At 44.9% G+C, this 21,576-nt stretch overlaps 1 protein-coding gene and 1 non-coding gene across 2 annotated transcripts in view; one reads left to right on the top strand and one right to left on the bottom strand.

The window, feature by feature from the left end:
* Window positions 1-21,576, top strand: part of NXN (nucleoredoxin) — a 197,023-nt gene that overhangs the window by 34,986 nt on the left and 140,461 nt on the right. The gene's annotated exons all lie outside the window — the stretch shown is intronic.
* On the bottom strand, window positions 18,981-19,113 carry LOC126031084 (small nucleolar RNA SNORA51). Its single transcript, XR_007503231.1, has one exon. It is a non-coding gene; the product is annotated as a small nucleolar RNA SNORA51 (small nucleolar RNA).

Genomic DNA, 21,576 nt, shown 5'->3' with positions numbered 1-21,576 from the left:
AAGGCAGGTGCTGGGAGGGGGGACCTGCAGGCCAGCCCCATGTTTTCGCTACCTTGCCTTCTTTTTGATCTAGAATGAGACACAAATGAAGGGATTGCTGAGCATACACAGTCCTAACACAAATGAGAATTACAGCTTTTGTTCATTAGGTGTGCACTTTTCCCTGCTAAGGGTTTTTGTGTACTAATTCTCACATAATTCTTGGCATGATTCTTTCTTATAGTACTGGAGTGAGTAGTTTTTCCATCACACTCTTAAGTGGTGGTGCCCTGTGTTTGAATTCTGCCCATCTGTCTCGATAAAACTACTTCTAGGACCCTGTCTTGAACTGATCGAGGCTATCTTTTAAGAAAGTACTTGCCATATGCTGCCTCATTTAATATTTGCAGAGGCATCGTCACTCCCATTTTATAAGTGAGGAAAACTGAGCCCTGGGAGATTAAGATGTTCTGTCTACAGAGCAAGTAAGTAAGTAGCAGCATCACCTGATTAGCTGTGCTTTTCCTTCAAGTCTACCCTCTGTGCCCCAATGTGTCTGTTTGCTCTCTTAGTGCCCCATTGTGGGTCATGGAACATTTAGGGAAAGTGAATATGATTCTGTCTTCTGTCAGGAACTCCTTGGCAATTAAGGGTTAAGCAGACTCTTGGAAAAGGGAGAGTGCAGGAAGGTGGTTAAAAACCCTCAGTTCTTAGGGAGCCTTCTGCAAGCAGAATCCATCAGCCTCTTGTCTTCTTTTGGTTAAAGCCAGCTCCCCCAGCTCCTGCAGTACAAATGGGGTCTCTCTCTCTCTGCCCCTCCCCCTGCCCCTCTTCCCACCCCTGCAGGCCTCCCTCCAGGGAAAAAGGGAAAGTGTCCAAGAAAGAGCCCTTTGAACAGCCAATGGGTGAAAACAGCCAAGGTTCTAGGAGCCCCGCAGGGACATTTCCAGCCAGTGGTTTGAGTCCAGAGGAGCTCCTGATAGGCTGGTGCCTTGAGAGATTAGCATTTCTCTAAAAGGGTGAAACTGAGGCGATTCTAAAGTGGGGGTGGGGGGTTGTGTGGTCCATGAGAAAGAGATCAGCTGTAGGAACCAGACTCTGAGGGGCTACCCCAGACCCCAGTGGGTGAGAGGCGCTGGGAAGGCTCAACTCCCTGTGGTCCCAGTTTTCAGGTCATCCCTCTGTTCACAATAATGGCTTTACACAAACAGACCATTAGCACTCATTGACTTGTCAGTGTTTAAGTGTCTGGTTCTGTAGCCTGGATAACTCTGATCTGTGAGACCCACTTGGGATTACAGGGCACAGGCGGAAGTGTCTGCTGTCCCACAACACAAGAGTGTGGCCAATCTCAACACAGACCTCCTGGCATGTGCTGGAGACATATAATAATCTCACCCACAGAGGAACGGGATCCTTTCCCATTTTACTGGTTTTGTTTTTTAAATTTACTTTTATTTTTGTTTGTTTGGGGGCCACATCCTGCAGTGTTCAGGGCTCAATCCTGGCTCTGACATTTTTGGGAGACTCAAGGAACCATATAGAGTACTGGGGATTCTAAGTCCCATGTAAGTCCCATGTACCAAAAAATACACTCTACCCACTGTGCTATCGTTCTTGCATCTGGTTTTTATGGTTTTTTTGTTTGTTTGTTTGTTGTTTTTTGGTTTTTGGTTTTTGGGTCACACCCGGCAGTGCTCAGGGGTTAGTTACTCCTGGCTTCAGGCTCAGAAATCGCACCTGGCAGGCATGGTGGACCATATGGGATGCCTGGGTTTGAACCAATGACCTTCTGCTTGAAAGGCAAAACCTTACCTCCTTGCTATCTCTCCAGCTTGTTTTTTATGTTTGTTTGTTTGTTTGTTTGTTTTTTGTGGTTTGAGTTAAGCATGGCCAACCTGATCGGGAAATAGCACATATAGCATTAAATACAGTAAGTATTTAATAATACTTATTGGTAATACTTAATAATAATAAATAAAATAAGTATACATGTGTGTACATGTTTGAGCCACATCCAGCAGTGCTCAGAAATCATGTCTGACAGTGCTTAGATGACCATAAGGGACCAGGGATCTGACTGGGATTGGCCATTTTCAAGACAAAATTATTTTCCCCCCAAATATTTTGAGCGAGACAATACATTTATATATTATAGTAAAACTGTTCCATTCTTATTTTACTAGGGAGACACACCCAGGAATGCCCAGGGGTTATTCCTAGCTCTGTACTTACAGTTATACCTGGCAGAGCTCAGGGAACCATATGGGATGGTAGGGATGGAACCTGGGTGGGCTATGTGCAAAGCAAGTACCCTACCTACTCTGACCTCAAAACCAAATTTTATTGTTTGTTTGTTTGTTTGTTTTGGGTAACACCTGGCAGTGCTCAGGGGTTACTCCTGGCTTTACACTCAGAAATTGCTCCTGGCAGACTCGGGGGACCATATGGGATGCTGGATTCTAACCACTATCCTGCGTTCAAGGCAAACACCCTATATCCATGCTATCTCTCCAGCCCCCTCAGGACCAAATTTTATGTTTTTGCTTTTGGGCCACACTCAGTGGTGCTCAGGGATTTACTCCAGGTTCTGTGCTCAGAAATTGCTCCTGGCAGGTTTGTAGGACCCTACGGGATGCCAGGAATCAACCCCGGATCCATCCTGGGTTGGCCATGTGCAAGGCAAACACCCTACCGCTGTGCTATTGCTCTGGCTCCAGGAACAAATTTTAAAACTCAACTTTATCACAGTTATGTGTCCTTGCGGGGGAAGTATGTATAGGTCTATACTACTGTAAGTTTCAGGTCTCCACTGGGGGAATCTTTGAGCCCATTCTAGAGGATAAGGGGCAGAAACAACTTTAGCGCTTTTCTTTCTTTTTATATTTCTTTTGGGGGGACTGGAGCAAGACAGTGCTCAGAGCTTACTCTTGACCCTGCACTCAGGGATCACTCCTGGCAGGTCTTGGAGGAATCATATGTGGTGCTGAAATCAGGCTGTGCAAGGGCTTTTTCCACTGTGCTATTATTCTCTTGGGCCTCAGAAGTGACCCACTATAGTTTCAGCTCTATTCATGAGAGCCTGTGGTATAAGTGTGAGGATAGGAGGAGCCAGAGGGCGAAAGGATCCCCAGCTCCAGGTATGACATGGGAACTAGAATGCCTATACAGAGCCTGGTATGCCTGTCTGGTTTCAGATGGAAGTTCAGAGAGCTCAAGTGATCTATCATCCAAGTCATATGGAGTCAGAAAGTCACAGGGCTAGGATGTAAACCGAAGTCTGCCACCCAAATGCAGCTTCCTGGGCTTGAAGCAGGCAGGGCATTTGTCTTGCACACAGCCTGACGTGGGTTTGATCCCCTGTACATATGGTCCCCTGATCCCTGCCAGGAGACTTAAGAGTGCATGGGCCATGTGCTGACAGGCAGTGGGTGTGGCTGTGTAGAACAGAACTCTAGACTGGAGAAGGCTCTCCAGCCCCCTTTGACACTTTGAGTATAGGCTGTGGGCGTGCCCACCATGTTCTGCACAGAGTTTGTTTTTTCCTCACCCAGGCCCTCATTCTTAGAGTTCTCAAGTGAGCCCTCTGGACATTCGCCTCCATGGCAGAAACATCCATTTCCATTTTACACCCAATTCTCTCTTCTCAGTGTGGTTCACAGTTGGTGGGTGGTTTGTTATTGTTGGTTTTAAAATTTTCCTCAGTGGGCCCTTTGCCTAAAAATAAACACTGACCCCAGTGGCCACAATTGGTGGAGATGTGGGAGGTGGGGAGGCAAAGGCAGGAGAAATAATATTGACCTCTGCCCAAGCATTTCTGGATTTTTTATTTTGTTTTGTTTTGTTTCTGAGAGTGAGAAATAGGAATTCACTGAGAATTCCAAGACAGAGGTTGGTGTTTTTGAGGTGGAAGATAGGGAAGGAAAACACTCCCCCCCCTCTTCCCATTACTCTATCATATTGACCCCTCCAACCTCTGTGTTTGTTGAGGAACTTTTTCAGAACCTGACAACTTGTTATGAGGAAAGGAAAAAAAAAAAACTGTGTGTACTTTGAACCATTTGGGACAAAGGAATAGAGACAACCCACCCTCCTTTGCCTCTCTGTATCTCAAGAACTGAGAGCGCCTTCCAGCTCACAGCCAGGATCCTGACCGGAACTGGTGAGAGAAACATCCTGGAAATATATTTGATCTCCTTGAAGCATGGGGCTCATGTGGACAAGATTGGAGCCCCATCTGGTTCCAAGTTATCTTTTATCATCAATTAAATTATGTAGCAGGTGATTGGGGGGGTGGGGGCAGGGGATGGTGTGGGGAGGAGAAAGTACAAGTCACAGGTTGTGATATGGGGGCAGGAGAGAATACGCCTGTTTTTTGTTTTTGTTTTGTTTTATTTTATTTTATTTCGCTTTTTGGTTTTTGGGCCACACCCTGTGACACTCAGGGGGTTACTCCTGGTTATGCGCTCAGAAATTGCTTTTGGCTCGGGGCCAAATGGGGCGCCTGGGATCAAACCCAGGTCCATCCTGGGTCAGCTGTGTACAAGGCAAACACCCTACCCACTGTGCTATCACGCTGGCCCCATTATTTTATTTATTTATTTATTTTTGTTTGTTTGTTTTTGAGTCACACAAGGCAGGGCTAAGGGGTTACTCCTGGCTCTGCTCGGGGAACCATATGGGATGTCGGGATTTGAACCACTGTCCTTCTGCATGCAAGGCAAATGCCCTACCTCCATGCCATCTCTCTGCCCCGATTTTTTTTATAATTAGAACAGTTTGTTGAGGGGATAGAGTGATAGCACAGCTGGTAGGGCGTTTGCCTTGTATGTGGCCAACCCAGGTTCAATCCTTGGCATCCCATATGGTCCTCCAAGCCTGCTATGAGTAATTTCTGAGCACAGAGCCAAGAATAACCACTGAACACTGCCAGGTGTGCCCCCCAAAACAAAACAAAACAAAACAAAACAAAAGTTTGTTGAGCTACAGAATTTTTTTTTTTGGGTGACAGGGATCAAACTCATATTTTCTTAGCAAGCATTCTACTATGGACAGCCTCAGTCCTAAAACCTTAATTTTTTTGGGGGGCGGTCACATCTGGAAGTGCTCTGGGCTTATTCCTGGCTCTGTGCTCAGAGGTCACTTCTATTGGGGCTCAGGGAATCATATGCAGTGCTAGGGATTGAAATTGGGTCAACTGCATGCAAGGCATGTGCTCTATTCACTGTACTATCTTTCTGCTCCAGTCCTAACATTTTTTTTTTTTTAGTTTTAGTTTTGTTTTTTTTTTTGGTTTTTTGGGCCACATCCATTTGATGTTCAGGGGTTACTCCTGGCTAAGCGCTCAGAAATTGCCCCTGGCTTGGAGGGACCATATAGGATGCCGGGGCATCGAACCGCAGTCCTTCCTTGGCTAGCGCTTGCAAGGCAGACACTTTACCTCTAGTACCACCTCACTGGCTCCTAGTTTTAGTTTTTGTATCATACCCATATAGGATACTGGCCATCCAATCTGGGTCAGCCTTGTGCAAGGCAAGCGCCCTACCACTGCGCCATCACTCCAGCTACAGACCTAATGTTTTTTGAAGTTAAATTTTTTAATAGTGCTTTAAAATATTGTACTACAATATACAGTAAAAAGTTATTAATCATTTTAGCTACTTTTTTTAAAAGTAAAAACAGGTTTTATTTAGAAGTTCTCAGGGAGAAAAAGGGAGGGAGAGAGAGAAAGAGAGAGAGAGAACCACACTCAAGAGAGAATGTGGGCTTCACTATATTGGAGAGAGCCCCAGAGCACATCCTAGAGTTCAAGTATGAAAGTACACATCTCAAGAGGGAAGATGCACACGGGCAACAGGTGAGTGTGCATACCGTGTACATGAACTGGCAACACATTTGTACTTGGGCAATACATACATCCATTTTGGCTACTTTTAAAGTGTACAGGACAGGGGGCTGGAGGGATAGCACAGCAATAGGGCATTTGCCTTGCATGCAGCTGACCCAGGACAGACAGCATTCGATCCCTGGCAATCCTATATGGTCCCTTGAGCCTGCCAGGAGTGATTTCTGAGAGCAGAGCCAGGAGAAACCCCTGCTCACCGCTAGGTGTGCCCCCTTCCCAGAAAAAAGTGTGCAGGACAGTGGCATGAAGTGTATTTAACATTTTTATAGTGATTTTATAGTTATAGTGCTATACTTGCTCATTTTCCCCAACTGAAATGCTGTACCTATTAAACACAAACCCTCTGGCACTGGAGAAATTGTGCAAGGGTTAGGCGAAACCTTGCACACAGGATGCCGAGTTCAACCCTAGCCTTGCCTACCTAGAGTCTCCCACGCACTGCTGGGAGTGCTACTCCTGGGACCCAGGAGTAGTTCCTGAGTACCACCAGGTATAGAGCAAATACAAATAAAATAGACAGTTCTTGGCCAGTTGACTGAATGGTACAATGTTCTGGCCCGGTGTTGCATGGATGTACCTGGTGGTGCTTAAGAACCCAGGTAGTACTCGAGATTAAAATTAGAACTTTGTACATGCAAGGCCATTGGGTTTGATCCTGACACCAGAAAACAAAATAGTTGGCAGATTGACACTGGTGGTGGGAAGGGCTCTGATTCATTGTATAACTCAAATTCAACTATGAAGGATTCTGTTGATCACAATTGTTCCAATAAAATAAAATTAAAAAAAATTGCTAGTGTTCACTTGGGGAAGGCATACTTTCCTTATGAAGAAAGATATATCATCTAATACCAAAGTGTTTTTATGTTCAACCAGTGTAGACTGGAACTCGGGAAGATGTGTGTAAGTTGAAGAGTATAGACTGCTTGGAAGTTAGTTCAGGGACCTAGCCTAGTCTCCATTTTTCTCTCTCCTCCCATTCCCAGCCTCTGCTCAACACAGCCTGGGGCCTCCTTTCCCATTGGCTCCTGCATCTTTTCTCTGGGGGTCCTTGAACTTGGATGGTAAATGCAGAGCAGAGAGCCAGTGGTCTACAGGCTAACTTCTACAGGACAAGTATTCCAGCTGAGAGATTTAAAGTTTAAACATTGTAGTCAAGAGAGAATTATGACGCCTACGAAGGAGCTAACCCTAATATTTACCTTCAGGAATTGACAGGTTATTTAAAAATGGTGAAGTATGCTGGCACAGGGAAGGGAGGAGAGGGTCGAACATCTGCCTTCCCCATAGTATATTCAGAGAGTCAGAAACTTGCTGTGAATTTATGGCTGTGCAGTAGAAACTTGTTTTTAGGGTTTCTGTAATGCCCAGTGGGTTGTTGTAAAATTAGGAAAAACATAAGCTGTTGGTCTGTCCAGTGTGCCAGGAGAACTCTCCTGGGACAAACAGGTTTGCAGAGGGAGCAGCTTCTGACCTCAGAATAAAGAATTTTGGTATTCCTATTATTGCTGCACTTTATTTTATTGTTTTGGTTTGGTTTGGGGGTCACATTAAGTGGCTCTCAGAGCTTACTCTTGGCTCTGTGCTCTGGAATCACTCCTGATGATGCTTGGGAAGACCATATATGGTGCCGGGGAGTCAAACTGTAGTTGGTCACAGGCAAGGCAAGTGCCTTAATCCTTATAGTATCTCCCTATCCCTGATTTTTGCTTTTTTGGGGGGATGGGGTTCATACCCGGGAATCCTCATATTTACCCCTGCCTCTGTACACTCAGGGATCACACCTGGCAGTGCTCTGGGGACTGTATGGGATGCCAGGATGAAATTCAGGTCAGCTGCATGCAAGACAAACTCCGTGCCTATTGTACTTTCTCTCAGCCACTCTTTGTATCTTAAATGCCACATTTTGCTGCTGTATGGCAGAATATTTCTGGAAGTCACGTGGATTGTATGGTTGATTTGTCCTTGAATGAGGAAAGTTCATCAGGTTCTGTATTTGCTTGCACAACTCTGCCTGTGATCACTCAGACTTTTACTGTGTCCTGGAGCAGTCCAAGAGCCCAGAGGAAATGTTACTGCATCTCGTCCTTCAGTGCTCGAGGTCCCTGAGGTTCCTCTCACCGAACTTGCTGCTGAGTGCAACTTTATACTTAAAAGCCATTCCCCACGGATTGTGTCCTTAAATGTAGACTCAATCCAAAGACATTTCTGAGCTCTTTTAATAATAAAAGAGTTTTTATTATTAAAATCATATTATTTTATAATACAATCAATATTATATTATTGTATAATAAAGATTTTGTGATAATTCATAATATAGGTTATAAGTGTTATATTATTTTAATAATAAATAAAATAATAACAACAACACCGCTCTGAATTCTCGGCTTTTTTATGTGACTCCTAAGCTCCCTCTGACAGCCTGACTTGTTCCAGGCTGCCAGCTCTAATTCCTTTGATGTCCATCTCCTGGATACCCCCTGGAATCTGAGCAGAAAGGAGTGAAATTGTCTGCTGTGCGGGTGTTGTGGGGCTACGAGGGGGGAGAAACTAGTAACTTTATGGACATGTTTAGAAAATGAGGCTGGCTTAACTAACTATAACAATGGAAGAACCATTGTTGTCTTGATCATGGAGAATATTTCTGTTTTACTTAGAAAAAATTGTTTTTTTTTTTTTTTGTTTTCAGTGTGTTCAGGCTTACTCCTAGTTCTGCACTCAAGGATCATTCTTGGTGGATATCAGGAGACCATATGGGGTGTTGGAATTCAAACTCAGGTTGGCAAGTAATGCAGGTGCCCTACCTGCGGTAGTCTCTCCAGCTCCTCCATTTTTTTATTCCTTTTAGTCTTTCCCTGCCACCAAAATCTTTAATGCTGCACCAGTAGCCTCATGTAATATCATGATCTTTCATGATCATTTCCCCAAGTTCTACGAATACCCTTTTTTCCTTGCCAATCACTGCTTGGAAATGCCTGGACTTTTCCTGGGAGGGCCACCCCTCAGTGGTATTGGGAACTACCGGATCCAGACTTATAAAAATACTTAGCTTATTTGGTGACAGGATTGAACTCATGCATTAAGCATGCAAGGCATGTGACCCTACCCCATTTGGATGATCTCCCTGTCCCAGAGTCTTCTTTTTATTTATTTATTTATTTATTTATTGGCCACATCTGGTGACACTCAGGGGTTATTCCTGGCTACATGCTTAGAAATCACTCCTGGCTTGGGAGACCAAATGGGATGCTGGGGATCAATCCCAGGTCTGTTCTGGGTCAGCTGCATGCAAGGCAAATGCCCTACCACTGCGCTATGGCTCCAGCCCCCCCTTTTTTTTTTATTATATATACAAATTGTGGAGTTCCTCCCAAATGATGCTCAGCAGAACCAGTAATGTTTAGCCAAAGTGATTCAGGGCTAGGGCCTGAGGATGTGGTGCTCAGCCCTGGTGTGCCAGGAACCCCCGAGTCTCCCCTGGCAATATCCATCCTGCAGTACGTGGCAGGCTGTGTGGTGCCAGGGATCCAATTGGGTTTAGTCTTTCGCATCCTAATCCTGATACTTCCTCCTCTGTGTTGAGTTCTTTATAATCATTTCTCTCTCTCTTTTTTCCCTTAAACAAATAGCCATGCCAGAGAGAGAGTGTGTGTAAGGGGTATGGGGCTTGCCTGGCATTTCAATGAACCTGTGTGAATTCTTGGTGTGCATATGGTCCTCCAAGTACCACTAGGAATCATTCCTGAACACAGAACAAGGACTAGCTCCTGAGCACTGCCAAACATGACCCAAATCCCATCTTCCCCAACAAGACAAAACCAAGAGCATAACCAAGTTAATTTTTTTTATTGAGATATAATGAAAATATAATTTTCTGTGAGTTTGTTATATGGCTTGTTGATTTAACACATTTATTATTGCAATATGATTACCTCCATATGGTTAGCCAACACTTCCACCCCCTCATCTAATTATCATTTCTTTCTTGTGGGAACAATTCAGATCTAGTTTCACTGTAACTCGGAAGTTTATAAGAGAATGTTGGGTTTGTATTCACTATGCTCTGTAGTCACTCTCCAGGACTTAATACCAGTTCCAGCCAGCCTCTTCCCAGTTCTCTTCCCCTTCAGCCTCTGGTAACCAGCATTCACCTTTCTGTTTTACTGGTCACACATAGTATCATGTGGTATTTGTCTTACTCTGGTTTATCTCACACAGTATAATGACCTCAAGACCTGCTCTTGTTTCCTTCTTGCTCATGACTGACTAGTAGTTCATTATGTGTCTCTACCACGACTGCCTTTTTTTCTGTTTTTTTTGTTTGTTTGTTTGTTTGTTTGTTTTTGGGCCACATTCCAACAGTGTTCAGGGATTACTCCTGGCTCTGTGCTCAGAAATTGCTTCTGGAAGGCTCAGGGGACCATATGGGTGCCAGGGTCTATCCTGGGTTGGCTGCATGCAAGGCAAACACCTTACCATTGTGCCTTTGCTCTGGCCCCTATACCATGTCTTTTCTTTCATTCATCTTTTGTTGGACATTTAGGTTATCTCCATATCATTTTTGTTGTTGTTTTTTGTTTTTGGGCCTCACCCGGCAGCGCTCAGGGGTTACTCCTGGCTCTGTGCTCAGAAATCGCTCCTGGCAGGCTCTGGGGACTATATGGGATACCAGGATTAGAATCACCAACCTTCTGCATGAAAGGCAAACGCCTTACCTCCATGCTATCTCTCCGGCCCCTCCATATCATTTTTTATTCTCACAGTGATTTTTAGATATATGCCAAGAAGTAGAACACTACCATTATCTGACTGCAACAGTAATTGATGCCTAGCCAGCATTTTATCATCTACATCCCTTTCCACTCTACTTCATATCACACTCCAGTCATTTTGAAACATGTTGCAGAATTTTTGTTGCTATAATTTTGGTCATAAATATTTACTAACTTTTTTGTTTGTTTTTGGTTCACACCCGGTGATGCTCAGTGGTTACTCCTGGCTATGCACTCAGAAATCACTTCTGGCTTGGGGTACCTTATGGGACGGCGGAGGAATGAACCACGGTCTGTCCTAGGCTAGCACAGGCAAGGCAGACGCCTTACCACTTGCGCCACCCTCCAGCCCCAATATTTGCTAACCTTTTTTGTTTGTTTTTGAGCCACACCAGGCAGTGCTGAGGAATTTATTCCTGGCAGTGCTTGGGGACAATACAGGATGTTGGGGATCGAACCTGGGTAGGCTGCATGCAAAGCAAACGCCTTACCTGCTTACTCCAACCCCCATGGCCATAAATAACTAAATGTATTTCTGTAAGAGGTAAGAGCCTAAGGGAACCAGGGGAGAACTCAGTGGCTAAAACAAGCCCACCATAGAAGCATACGACTATGTGTTCGATCCCAAGTGCTACCCACATGCACCAAGCTTGGTTCAACAACTCTGTTGCTTGGGATTCTCTGCTCCACGGTTGAGTGTGTGAGCTCCGTCTGATAGGCAGATGGGAGCACTTCAGCCAAGAGGGCAACCCTTAGCGAGGTCATGCACAAGTATATAGCAGCCTCACCCCCCACCAAGCATGCACAGAAGCACACAGCAGCTCACAGTGAGCCCATACACAAACCACAGCAGCCCCTCTTGCAAGCTTGTGCATGAGCATCCTGCAGCCCCATAAGTCCCCAACTCACAAGCTCATGCATGAGCATCCAGTACCCCCATACACACCCCATAAGCTGATTTATGAGCACACAGGAGTCCCTGAAAAGAACCATAGCCAAAGTGTGTGACCCCTGGGAGACTACCTTATCTACGTGTATGAGCACTTTAGCTCATACACTTATACACTTAGCTTATACACTCACACACTTTAGCCAGGAGTGTGACCTTGGGCAAACACCACAAGCAAGTAGTCAAACTTTACAGCCAATCTATGTAACCCCCTGGTCATTGTGCTGACAACACAACAAATGAAAAGAACAAAAAGGTTAAGGTACATGTGTTCCAGCTCTTGAAAGATAAAAATGGGAAGAATCTGAAAAGTAATCAGTGTTACATGGTTTTACTCCTAAATTAATATCTTTTTCAATATCATAGAGTAGCAGGTCATTGCTCAAGTATTCCCCAAAGCCCTGAGTTGGCTTTTAAAAAGACAATGATGTATTGATTAATCTAATCTCAGGCTTGCTTTTCACATCAATGTTTGCCTGACCACTGGCTGAGAGAGTGCTAATTAAAAGTCTGCATGCTGGCTGGCTGCGTGTCCCCTGAAAGGCAGATTGCCCAGGCTCTCCCCCAGAAGGAGATTGACCCTATTCTATGAACACACGGTCCAGACAGTCCTCCATGGTTAAAGCACTGGGCTCCTTCCCCTGCAGGCTCTGGACAGTTTCCCTATAAACGGAGTTACACAGGTCCTAGCAATTTTTGGTTCAATATGTTGTAGCAAACTAACATTTTATAAAGACTATTGCTTGCTTTTTTGCTTTTATTTTTGTTTGTTTGCTTGTTTTAATTTTTGGCCTACACCTGGCGGTGCTCAGTGGTTACTCCTGGCTTTGCATTCAGGAATCACTCCTGGTGGTCTCAGGGACCCATATGGGGTACTAGGGTTTGATTGGCCATGTACAAGGCAAGAGCGTTCCCCACTGTGCTATCATTTTGGTCCACCTTTTTTTTTTTTCTGATTAACATAATGCTTGTACTTAACACTTCTGAGTGCTTATAGGAGTCAGCTCTTGGGTTCTCATAACTACCCCTGAAGAAAGGATCTTCTTTTCAATCAGTGCTTATATAATTGTGGCAGTATTGTGGTATGAGCAGATGTCTTTCCTTTCTCAGCTATTTCTAAATTTAAAGCACAGTAACTTTTTACTTTTTATTTTGGAGGAAGGACATTGGGCCATATTGGCAGTTCTCAGGGGCTACTACCTGTGGTTCATGGGAGACCTTATAGTGCTGGAGATTTAACTAGGGTTGCTTTATGCAAGGCAAGTGCCTTAGCACAAACTCTTTCTTCAGCCCCTCAAGATCAGAGTAATTTCCAGTAAAGGGAAAATGTCTGTGAATAAATGTGATTGAAGTGCAATGCCTTTAGAAAGCATCTCATCTATATTTGTAGGATAGAGAAGCTTTTCTTTTTTTTTTTTTGCGCTTTAGTTTTGAGGTCACACCCAACAGCGCTCAGGGGTTACTCCTGGCTCTAAGCTCAGAAATCGCTCCTGACAGGCTCGGGGGACCATATGGGATGCCAGGATTTGAATCATCGTCCTTCTGCATACAAGGCAAACGCCTTACCTCCATGCTATCTCTTCGGCCCCAAGGATGGAGAAGCTTTTCTATCAGAAAGCCAGAGATTCTGAAAACCATTTTTAAACAATCACCCTTCACTGATGTTTCCACACCTGTTCACCGAGGGTGCTCTCTGAGCCCTGTTGACAGCAGAAAGGAGACAGGTTCATTCTTCTCTTCTCAGCTCAGTGCCTGGTTCTTCCACAGCAGCCCTTTCTCCTGGTCACTGCTAGGTTGGAATACAGGGCAAAAGAGCTGTGAACTGAGTCTCTAAGTGCCTCTTCAGGCAGGGTCTCTCAGGGGCTTGTGTGGTGGTCACCCCTCATGCAGCAGCAGCAAGAAGGGCTGTGCTGTTGGGTGGGCATGTTCCAAGCACTCATAGCTGTGGTGCCTCATGAGAAGCAGGAGATAAGATTCAGCAGAGCCCAAGACCTCCTGGAAAAGAGAGGTTTCAGGGGCTAGAGCAGTGGCGCAAGCAGTAGGGTGTTTGCCTTGCACACGGTGACCTAGGAGGGACCGCAGTTCGATCTCCCAGTGTCCCATATGGTCCCCCAAGCCAGGAGCAATTTCTGAGTGCCTAGCCAGGAGTAACCCCTGAGCATCAACGGGTATGGCCCAAAAACCAAAAATATGAGCCAGTGCAATATGGTAGTGCAAAGGCGTCTGCCTTGTGTGCGCTAGCCTAGGCAGACGCAGTTCAATCCCCCAGATCTCATATGGTCCCCCAAGTAAGGAATGATTTCTCAGCACATATCCAGGAGTAACCCCTGAGCATCACCGAGTGTGGCCAAGAAAACAAAAAACAAAACAAAACAAAAAACATATTAAAAAAAACTCAAAGAAAAGAGGTTTCAGCCAGGCAACAATCCCCTACATCACGTTTGTTCTGGTTGGAAACTTGATTTTCAAAATCAGTGGCTGGTCTCAACCAGAGTGGGATTTGAGGATGCTTGAAGAGCTTGGTGATGTGGCTCTTAAAGTAATCTGTTCTCTAGAGTCTGTTGTCCAGAGCCAATAGCAGATTCTCCCCAAATTCTCACCACTGCCCTCCTATTGCTCATGGTTGGGTTTTGCATAGGTGGTGCTTGACACACCATAGGCATGAGCACACATGGGGCTCACAACATCAGCATTCAGCCTGCCATACTGCACAAATGATCACATACAGGACTCCGGGTGCTGGGACTCAGCCCACATCATGGGCTCAGCACACACAGGGCTCATGAGCTACAGCACATAGCCTGTACTGTACACTGTATGATCAATCACATGCCGGCAGTGGCGCTCAGCCCTTCCGTGCTGCATAAGTGAGCACACTGCATGCTTGGAGCCAGGCCTTTCCATACAGCCCTCCCCATCTTCTCCAAGCCACATCACCCTTTTCTGAGATTTCTCTTAACTGTGTCTTGGCCAGAGTATTCACTAGCATTCCAAGCTTTCCCGCAGGCCACACCCTGACCCGATTTCCTAGCTCTTAGTTTCCAAGAACTGTCCTCTCGCAAACCTCACTCTCTGCTTGGATACCCACAGAATCGCCTCTAGTTGTCCTGTGCCATGAGTAGCCCCCAATTGGCAGTCTTGTCCAGCCTAAGGTAGTTTGAGCTGTCATGTAGACCACCTAACACTGGAGAGATGGCAACTTCTTGCCAGAGGATCCCCAGAAAGGCAGAAACTGGGGCGCTGTTTTAAAGAGCACAGGAAAATGTTGCAAGGATGAGTGGCAGCAGATAAATGGTCTGTTGGACTGGAAATTCTGCTTGGGAATGGGAGAATGTTCTTATTCAGCTTGGAATTAGGCCAAATTTGGATTTTTATTGACTGGCAAATCCTCCTTCAAGAACTTTTCCAGAAGTGACCCTGGCTTTCTAATCGAGCTTCCTACATTTCCCCTAATTATCCTTTATGGCATTTATCATCATGTGGGTAAAAAAACTCCTGCTTCAAAGAAAATGGAAGTTGGAGGAGATTGTGTAGTTGGTTCCGTTGCACAGCAAGGCATGTACTCGTATCTTCTGCATCTGTTTGTTTTCCAATTAATAAGGGTCAAAAGAAGCTGTGCTTGAGACTTGAAGACCTTGGCTGCTTGCATTGGAATCTGTTTTTTCCCAAACTGATAGTGTTCTAGAATTTGTGAAGGGCTTTTATTATAAGTAGCTTAAATGAAGGCATGTTTCTAAAACTGACCACGTAGTAGAGTTCAGAATGAACAGCTTTCTGCTAAGTGCCTTGTGGATAATAGTGAGATAGATTTACTGTAGGAGTCTTGAATATTTTTAAATACCTTGTTTTAAGTTTGTGGGAGGCAGAGATGAAAGGATGTGTCGATAAGCCCTGTGAGTAATTTTGTGTTGCAGTGGGGAGCTGAGATGGATAGGATTTGCTTGGGTTTCCATGCACAGACTTGATTGAAAAAGCATCCCGCAGCCGAGCCCTGCCGGACTGTGCGCAGTTTGGGTCCTGGTTTTGATTGGGATTTGTGAATTGTACATGTGGCATGTCTAATATTAGAAAATTGGTTCTTCCCTCCCCCATCTTTATCCTTAAAGCTCTGTCCCTTTTGCAGTGTGTGCCTCAAATCTCCCCCCGCCCTCTTGTTCCTGGTCTCTCTGAACAGGCATTTATTTCTTGGCTGCTTATCTTTTCATTAACCAGATTTCCCCCTCGGCCAAACCCTTCTCCCAGAGGCCTAGCCTGTCTGATGTCCTCTCACCAGTTGGAAAGCTTCAGATGGCGGCATCTGTTAACAGAACCTCAGCTCAAAGTACAAAGTCATATCAGAAAAAACAGACCTTTCTCTTTTTTTACTTATAAGCAAAAATAAATTTACTCTCACATCAGTAGAGCCTGATGTTAGGGTGTCAGCATGGTCAGGCTCTGCTGAGGACCCCATTATAACCAGACCTGGGCAGTGCTCAGGGCTAAATGATTGCTCCTGGTGGTGCTCGAGGAAACCATGTAGGTTACAGAGGATAGAACCTGGGTTGGCTGCATGGAAGGCATGCACCTTACCTACTATGCTATCTCTCACGCTCCCTGAAGGCCCTCTTTTGGGACACAGCCTGCTCACTTCTCATTGTGTCCTCTTTTTGTTTTTGTTTTTTTTGGGCCACACCCGTTTGACGCTCAGGGGTTACTCCTGGCTATGTGCTCAGAAATCGCCCCTGGCTTGGGGGGACCATATGGGACGCCGGGGGATCGAACCTCGGTCCTTCCTTGGCTAGCGCTTGCAAGGCAGACACCTTACCTCCAGCGCCACCTACCCGGCCCCTCATTGTGTCCTCTTATGGCAAAAAGATGGTTTAACTTACTCTATGCTCTACTCTTTGTTGATTTGACATGCTTATATGTTGCAAAGTCACTATCACACTAGTCTCAGCTCTTACCTTTTTGTCATTATACAGAAAGTTATCAACGTCATGGCCTACTCTTAGCATTATTCAAATATAGATAGTATTGTTAGCTATAATCACTGTGCTATATATTAGATCCCCATATGTACTAATTTTGTAACTGCAGATTTATAATTCTTGTTCAGTAACTCTGCTCTTTTTTTGTTTGTTTGTTTTTTGGTTTTGGGTCACACCTAGCATCGCTCAGGGGTTACTCCTGGCTCTAAGCTCATAAATCACTCCTGACAGGCTCAGGGGACCATATGGGATGCCAGGATTCAAACCACCGACCTTCTGCATGCAAGCCAAATGCCTTACCTCCATGCTATCTCTCCGGCCTCCAATAACTCTGCTCTTATAGAGAGCACTAATCTCATAAGGGCTTCACCTCTTACTCTAACTACCTTCCTGAGGACTAAATTTCAAGAACACTAGGACTTAGAAGTCAGTACCGAAGGCAGTCAGGGAAGAGACATTTTGGGGGAGTGGAAGTCAGGGGCTACCCCTGGCTCTTCACTGAGGAATCACACTGGTGGGCTCCAGGGACCATAGAGGATGCTGGGGATTGAACCCAGGTCAGCTGCAAGTACTCTACCTACCATATTATCTCTCTGGCTCTGGGAAGGGACTATGACTAAGTTCCTTGATGGTTGAAACTGAGCACAGTTAAAGAAGGGGGACCTGGCTGCTCCCTCTTTTATTTCCTTTGTGATCTTCCACAGTCCAAGTCAGTTGAAAGGAAAATTTTTAATGAATATTGACAAAGAGCCTGAGTCTTCTTGATTTCTCAAAAAGGGGAGTTAGTTGGATTGGACAATTTCTCAGTTCTCTTTAGGGCCAAATTTTTGTGTGAAAACCAGGTGTTTATGTGGATTCCAAAGTAAAATTTCTAAGAGTATACAGTGAATGTATTTACTTGAGATTAATTCATAAACTACTCCTGGAACTAATATTGTTCCAAGGGGAGCAGTAGTGCTCCTGGATTTCTGGACCATATGTGGGGCCTAGATGGAACTGGGGTCAGTTGCATGAAAGGCAGAAACCTTACTCAATGTGTTATCTTCTTTGTTCTGTTTTTCAGTCACACAAAGTGGTGTTCAGGAATTATTCTTGCTCTGCACTCAGGAATCATTCCTGGTCTAAGAGAAGCTAGAGATCAAACCTGGGTTGGCCATATGCAAGACTGACTGTACTAATTCTCCCATACCCTATACTGTCTTCTTAAGTACCGCTGCATGTTGCCACTAAAACTATGGTTGCCTCTCCATGTGGGTGATACCCCTCTGCTCCCTACCCCGTCCTTAGGGATCAACTTTTCTTCTCTCTAACATGCATTCTTGGCCAGATAGTAACAAACTCATTCCAATTTTCCTCGCTTAGTCTTCATGGTGCTTCTTTTGCTTGAATGCCTCTCTTTGGTACTCTGCTTGTTGGGATTGAATGATGACCATCTTCCATAGCGGTACTTCCAAAATTTTCAGATATTCTCTTTTCAGAAACTCCAGTGCTATTATCCTGTTAGCCCTTTGCACGTACATTGATTGTTGTTTTTCATTTCGATTTCCCATCTGTGTTTAAGCATTTTGAAGGAAGAGAGCAGACTCCACATTCAGACTGTACTGTTTATGATCAAGTGGGACCTGGGCCAGTGCTAAAAAAGCTTCTAGAAATTTCAAATTTAATTTTCCTTTTTAAAGATTCTTAGTCCACAGATCCAGGCCTAAATTCTATCAAGTTTATTTAGGAGACATGAAAGTGGGCCTTTCGGGGTTTGTTTTAGGCCAAACCAGGCAGTGTTCAGGGTTTACAGCTAGTGAAATTTGGAGATACCAGGATTAAACTGGGTCTGGCTCTGCAAGGCAAGCATCTTTACCTACTGTACGGTCTCTCTGGTTCTAAATGCATATTCTTTAAGAAGGGGTCAGGCCCCCACTGGATCCAGCCTTGATGGACAGTTACCACATTATCACATTATCTGAGAAGAATGAGAGCACTAGAAATACCTTCCAAATTTGTTGTAAGATCTTTGGCTTGAAAGCCTAGTGTGCCCCAGAATCTACTGGAGGGCTTGTTAAAATAGTCTCCCAGCCCCATCCAGGAATCTGATTTGGTGTTCAGGAGTTTGCATATCTAACAAGTACTCAAGTGATACTGCTGAGTCTGCTGATGATGGGCCTAGGATAATGCTTCTCACAACCACTCCTTAGAGCCAAAGTCAGACAGTGTTGGTTGGTAGTGGTTTTTCGAGCCACACCTGTTTGGTGCTGAGGGTCTACTCCTGGCTAAGCGTTCAGAAATTGCCCCTGGCTTGGGGGGGGGGGGACCACATGGGACGCTGGGGGATAGAACCATGGTCCTTCCTTGACTAGCGCTTGCTAGGCAGACACCTTACCTCTAGCGCCACCTCGCCAGCCCCATGATTTTTTTTTTGTCTCCCCATTTACAATACAGACCAGGCAAAGAGCCTGGGTTGAGGTGTATATGGGTTGCATTTACTGTACCTCCTCTTTCTATACAATCAGTGTAAAGAACACAGCCTGTGGTAAGCATTGGGAGGTCTTATCTTTTATATATATATATATATATATATATATATATATATATATATATATAAACCCTTCACCAGTGCAACATTCCCATCACCAATATCCCAAGTGTCCTTCTTCCCCACCCCATTTGAGAATCATTGAGAAATAAATTTTTTTTTACATTTATTTTTCTTGTCTGGTCTTCAGATAGATTAAAGACTTTGAGGGTCGGAGTGGTAGCACAGTGGGTAGGGCACTTGCCTGGCACACAGCTGCCTTTGATCCCAGCATCCCTTATGAACCCCCAGGCCTGCCCGCCTGCTGCCCTGCCAGAAATAATTCTCTCTCTCTCTCTCTCTCTCTCTCTCTCTCTCTCTCTCTCTCTCTCTCTCTCTCTCTCTCTTTCTCAAATAGGCTTATTTGAAGATACTGAGGAAGGAGAGGGAGTCTCTCTCTTCCCCCCTTCATAAAAATAGGTTTTATTTGAAGATGTTGAGAAAGGGAAGGAAGAGGATAAGAAAGAGAGAGGGAGAGAAAGAAAGAGAGAGAGAAAGAACAAAGATAATTTACTCAAGAGAGAGCCAGTCTTCTCCAAAGGCAGAGAGAGCCCCAGTACACAACGCAGCATGAAAGTCCGCATCTCAAGAGGGCAGATGCAGGCAACATGTACTCAGGCACCATGTACCCAGGAAACACATGTGTACCCCAGGAGTAATTCCTGAGCACAAATCCTGGAGTAAGCTCTGGACACCACTGGGTGTGGCCCCAAACAAAATAGAAAGATCTTGTTTGGGTTTTGAGCCACATCTGCCTGTGCTTAGGACTTACTCCTGGCTCTACTCAGGGTTAACTATTGGTGGTGCTTAGGGAACCGACCATTTGTGGTAGAAGGCCTCAAACCCAGATCAATAAAGCAATCCCTACCTACTGTAGTATCTCTCTATTCCCAGATATGATATGTTTTTTTTTTTTTTTTTTTGTATTTTTTTGGGCCACACCCGTTTGACACTCAGGGGTTACTCCTGGCTATGTGCTTAGAAATCGCCCCTGGCTTGGGGGGACCATATGGGACGCCGGGGGATCGAACCGCGGTCCTTCCTTGGCTAGCGCTTGCAAGGCAGACACCTTACCTCCAGCGCCACCTACCCGGCCCCAGATATGATATGTTTTAAGGGGCCCAAGAGATGGATGGTAAGGAAGTTAAGGTACATGATTGAATGCAGGGAACCCTTGTTTGGTCTCTTGCACCACCTATGGGCCTCCAAACATTACCAAGTGCAGCCCTAGGGGCTCCCAGAACTGCAGGGAGTGAGTGTGGAGACTGCCCTAGCAGTCTTAAAAAAACAACTGGGGCCAGAGAGATAGCATGGAGGTAGGGCATTTGCCTTGCATGCAGAACGGTGGTTTGAATCCCAGCATCCCATATGGTCCCCCGAGCCTGCCAGGGGTAATTTCTGAGTGCAGAGCCAGGAGAAACTCCTGAGCACCACAAGATGTGGCCCAAAAACAAAACAAAACAAAAATCTAATATTAATTTTCTAAATGATATATGTTCTTGCTTTTGTTGTCAACCCTTCATCACCATATTTTTTTACTTTTCTGCAAGGATAGATGAGCATTTAGCTCACTTAAACTAATCTTACCTCCTCTTTCCTGTCCTCTTGATATGATTATATCACCATTTATGGCTCTGTTGATTGCATGCTTAACTTCAAATTACATGCTTTTATGCCTTTAGTCCTTGTCCTTCAATTAGGTTTATTTTGATGACTTGAACATGCTGGTATCTTTTAACTCTTTGCATTACCTTTTTCCCATTTCTGTACATTTTCTCAAACTTGGTGTTAATTATATTGTTTTGTTTTGGGACCACATCTGGCAGTGCTCAGGTATTAACTCTTGGCTCTGCACTCAGGGGGTCACTCTTGGCAAGATTCAGAGACTATATGTGGTACCTGTCTAACCGAGCCATCTATGTGCAAGGCAAGTGTTCTAGCAGTTGTATTATCACTCTCGACCATATATTTAACATGTGGCTTTGCAGGTTGAAATTCATTCAAGGTAATTTCAAATGGTATATTTTGATTACCTTTGTTGTTTTTCCCTTTTTATGTAGTATTTGATCATGCTCTCAATCTCCACTCCATTTTTTTTTGGCCACACCTGTCCAAGGGTCATTACTCCTGGTTCTTTGCTCAAGGATCATTCCTGCCAGTGTTTGGGTGATCATATGGGAAGCCTGGGATCGAACCCAGGTGGGCCACATGTAAGGCTAATGCTCTCCCCACTGTGCTATCACTCTGGCACCCCCCAAAAATTTTTTTGTTTCAATCAGGGATTCTACTGAGTCTTTTACCTTGTAACACCCTCCCCACCACTCTCCCCTATTTCGTAGGGACATCCTCATCCTCCATCTGGCAGACTCTCCTGAGCCTCCCATAGCTAACATACTGGACCGCTCCTAAATTGTATTTTCAATTGGATTTTACTCTAA

Source organism: Suncus etruscus, chromosome 1 (assembly GCF_024139225.1).
Source record: "Suncus etruscus isolate mSunEtr1 chromosome 1, mSunEtr1.pri.cur, whole genome shotgun sequence".
NCBI classification, from domain to species: Eukaryota; Metazoa; Chordata; class Mammalia; order Eulipotyphla; family Soricidae; genus Suncus; species Suncus etruscus.
Note: the sequence above shows the minus strand (reverse complement) of the source record. Positions and strands in the feature narration are given on the sequence as shown.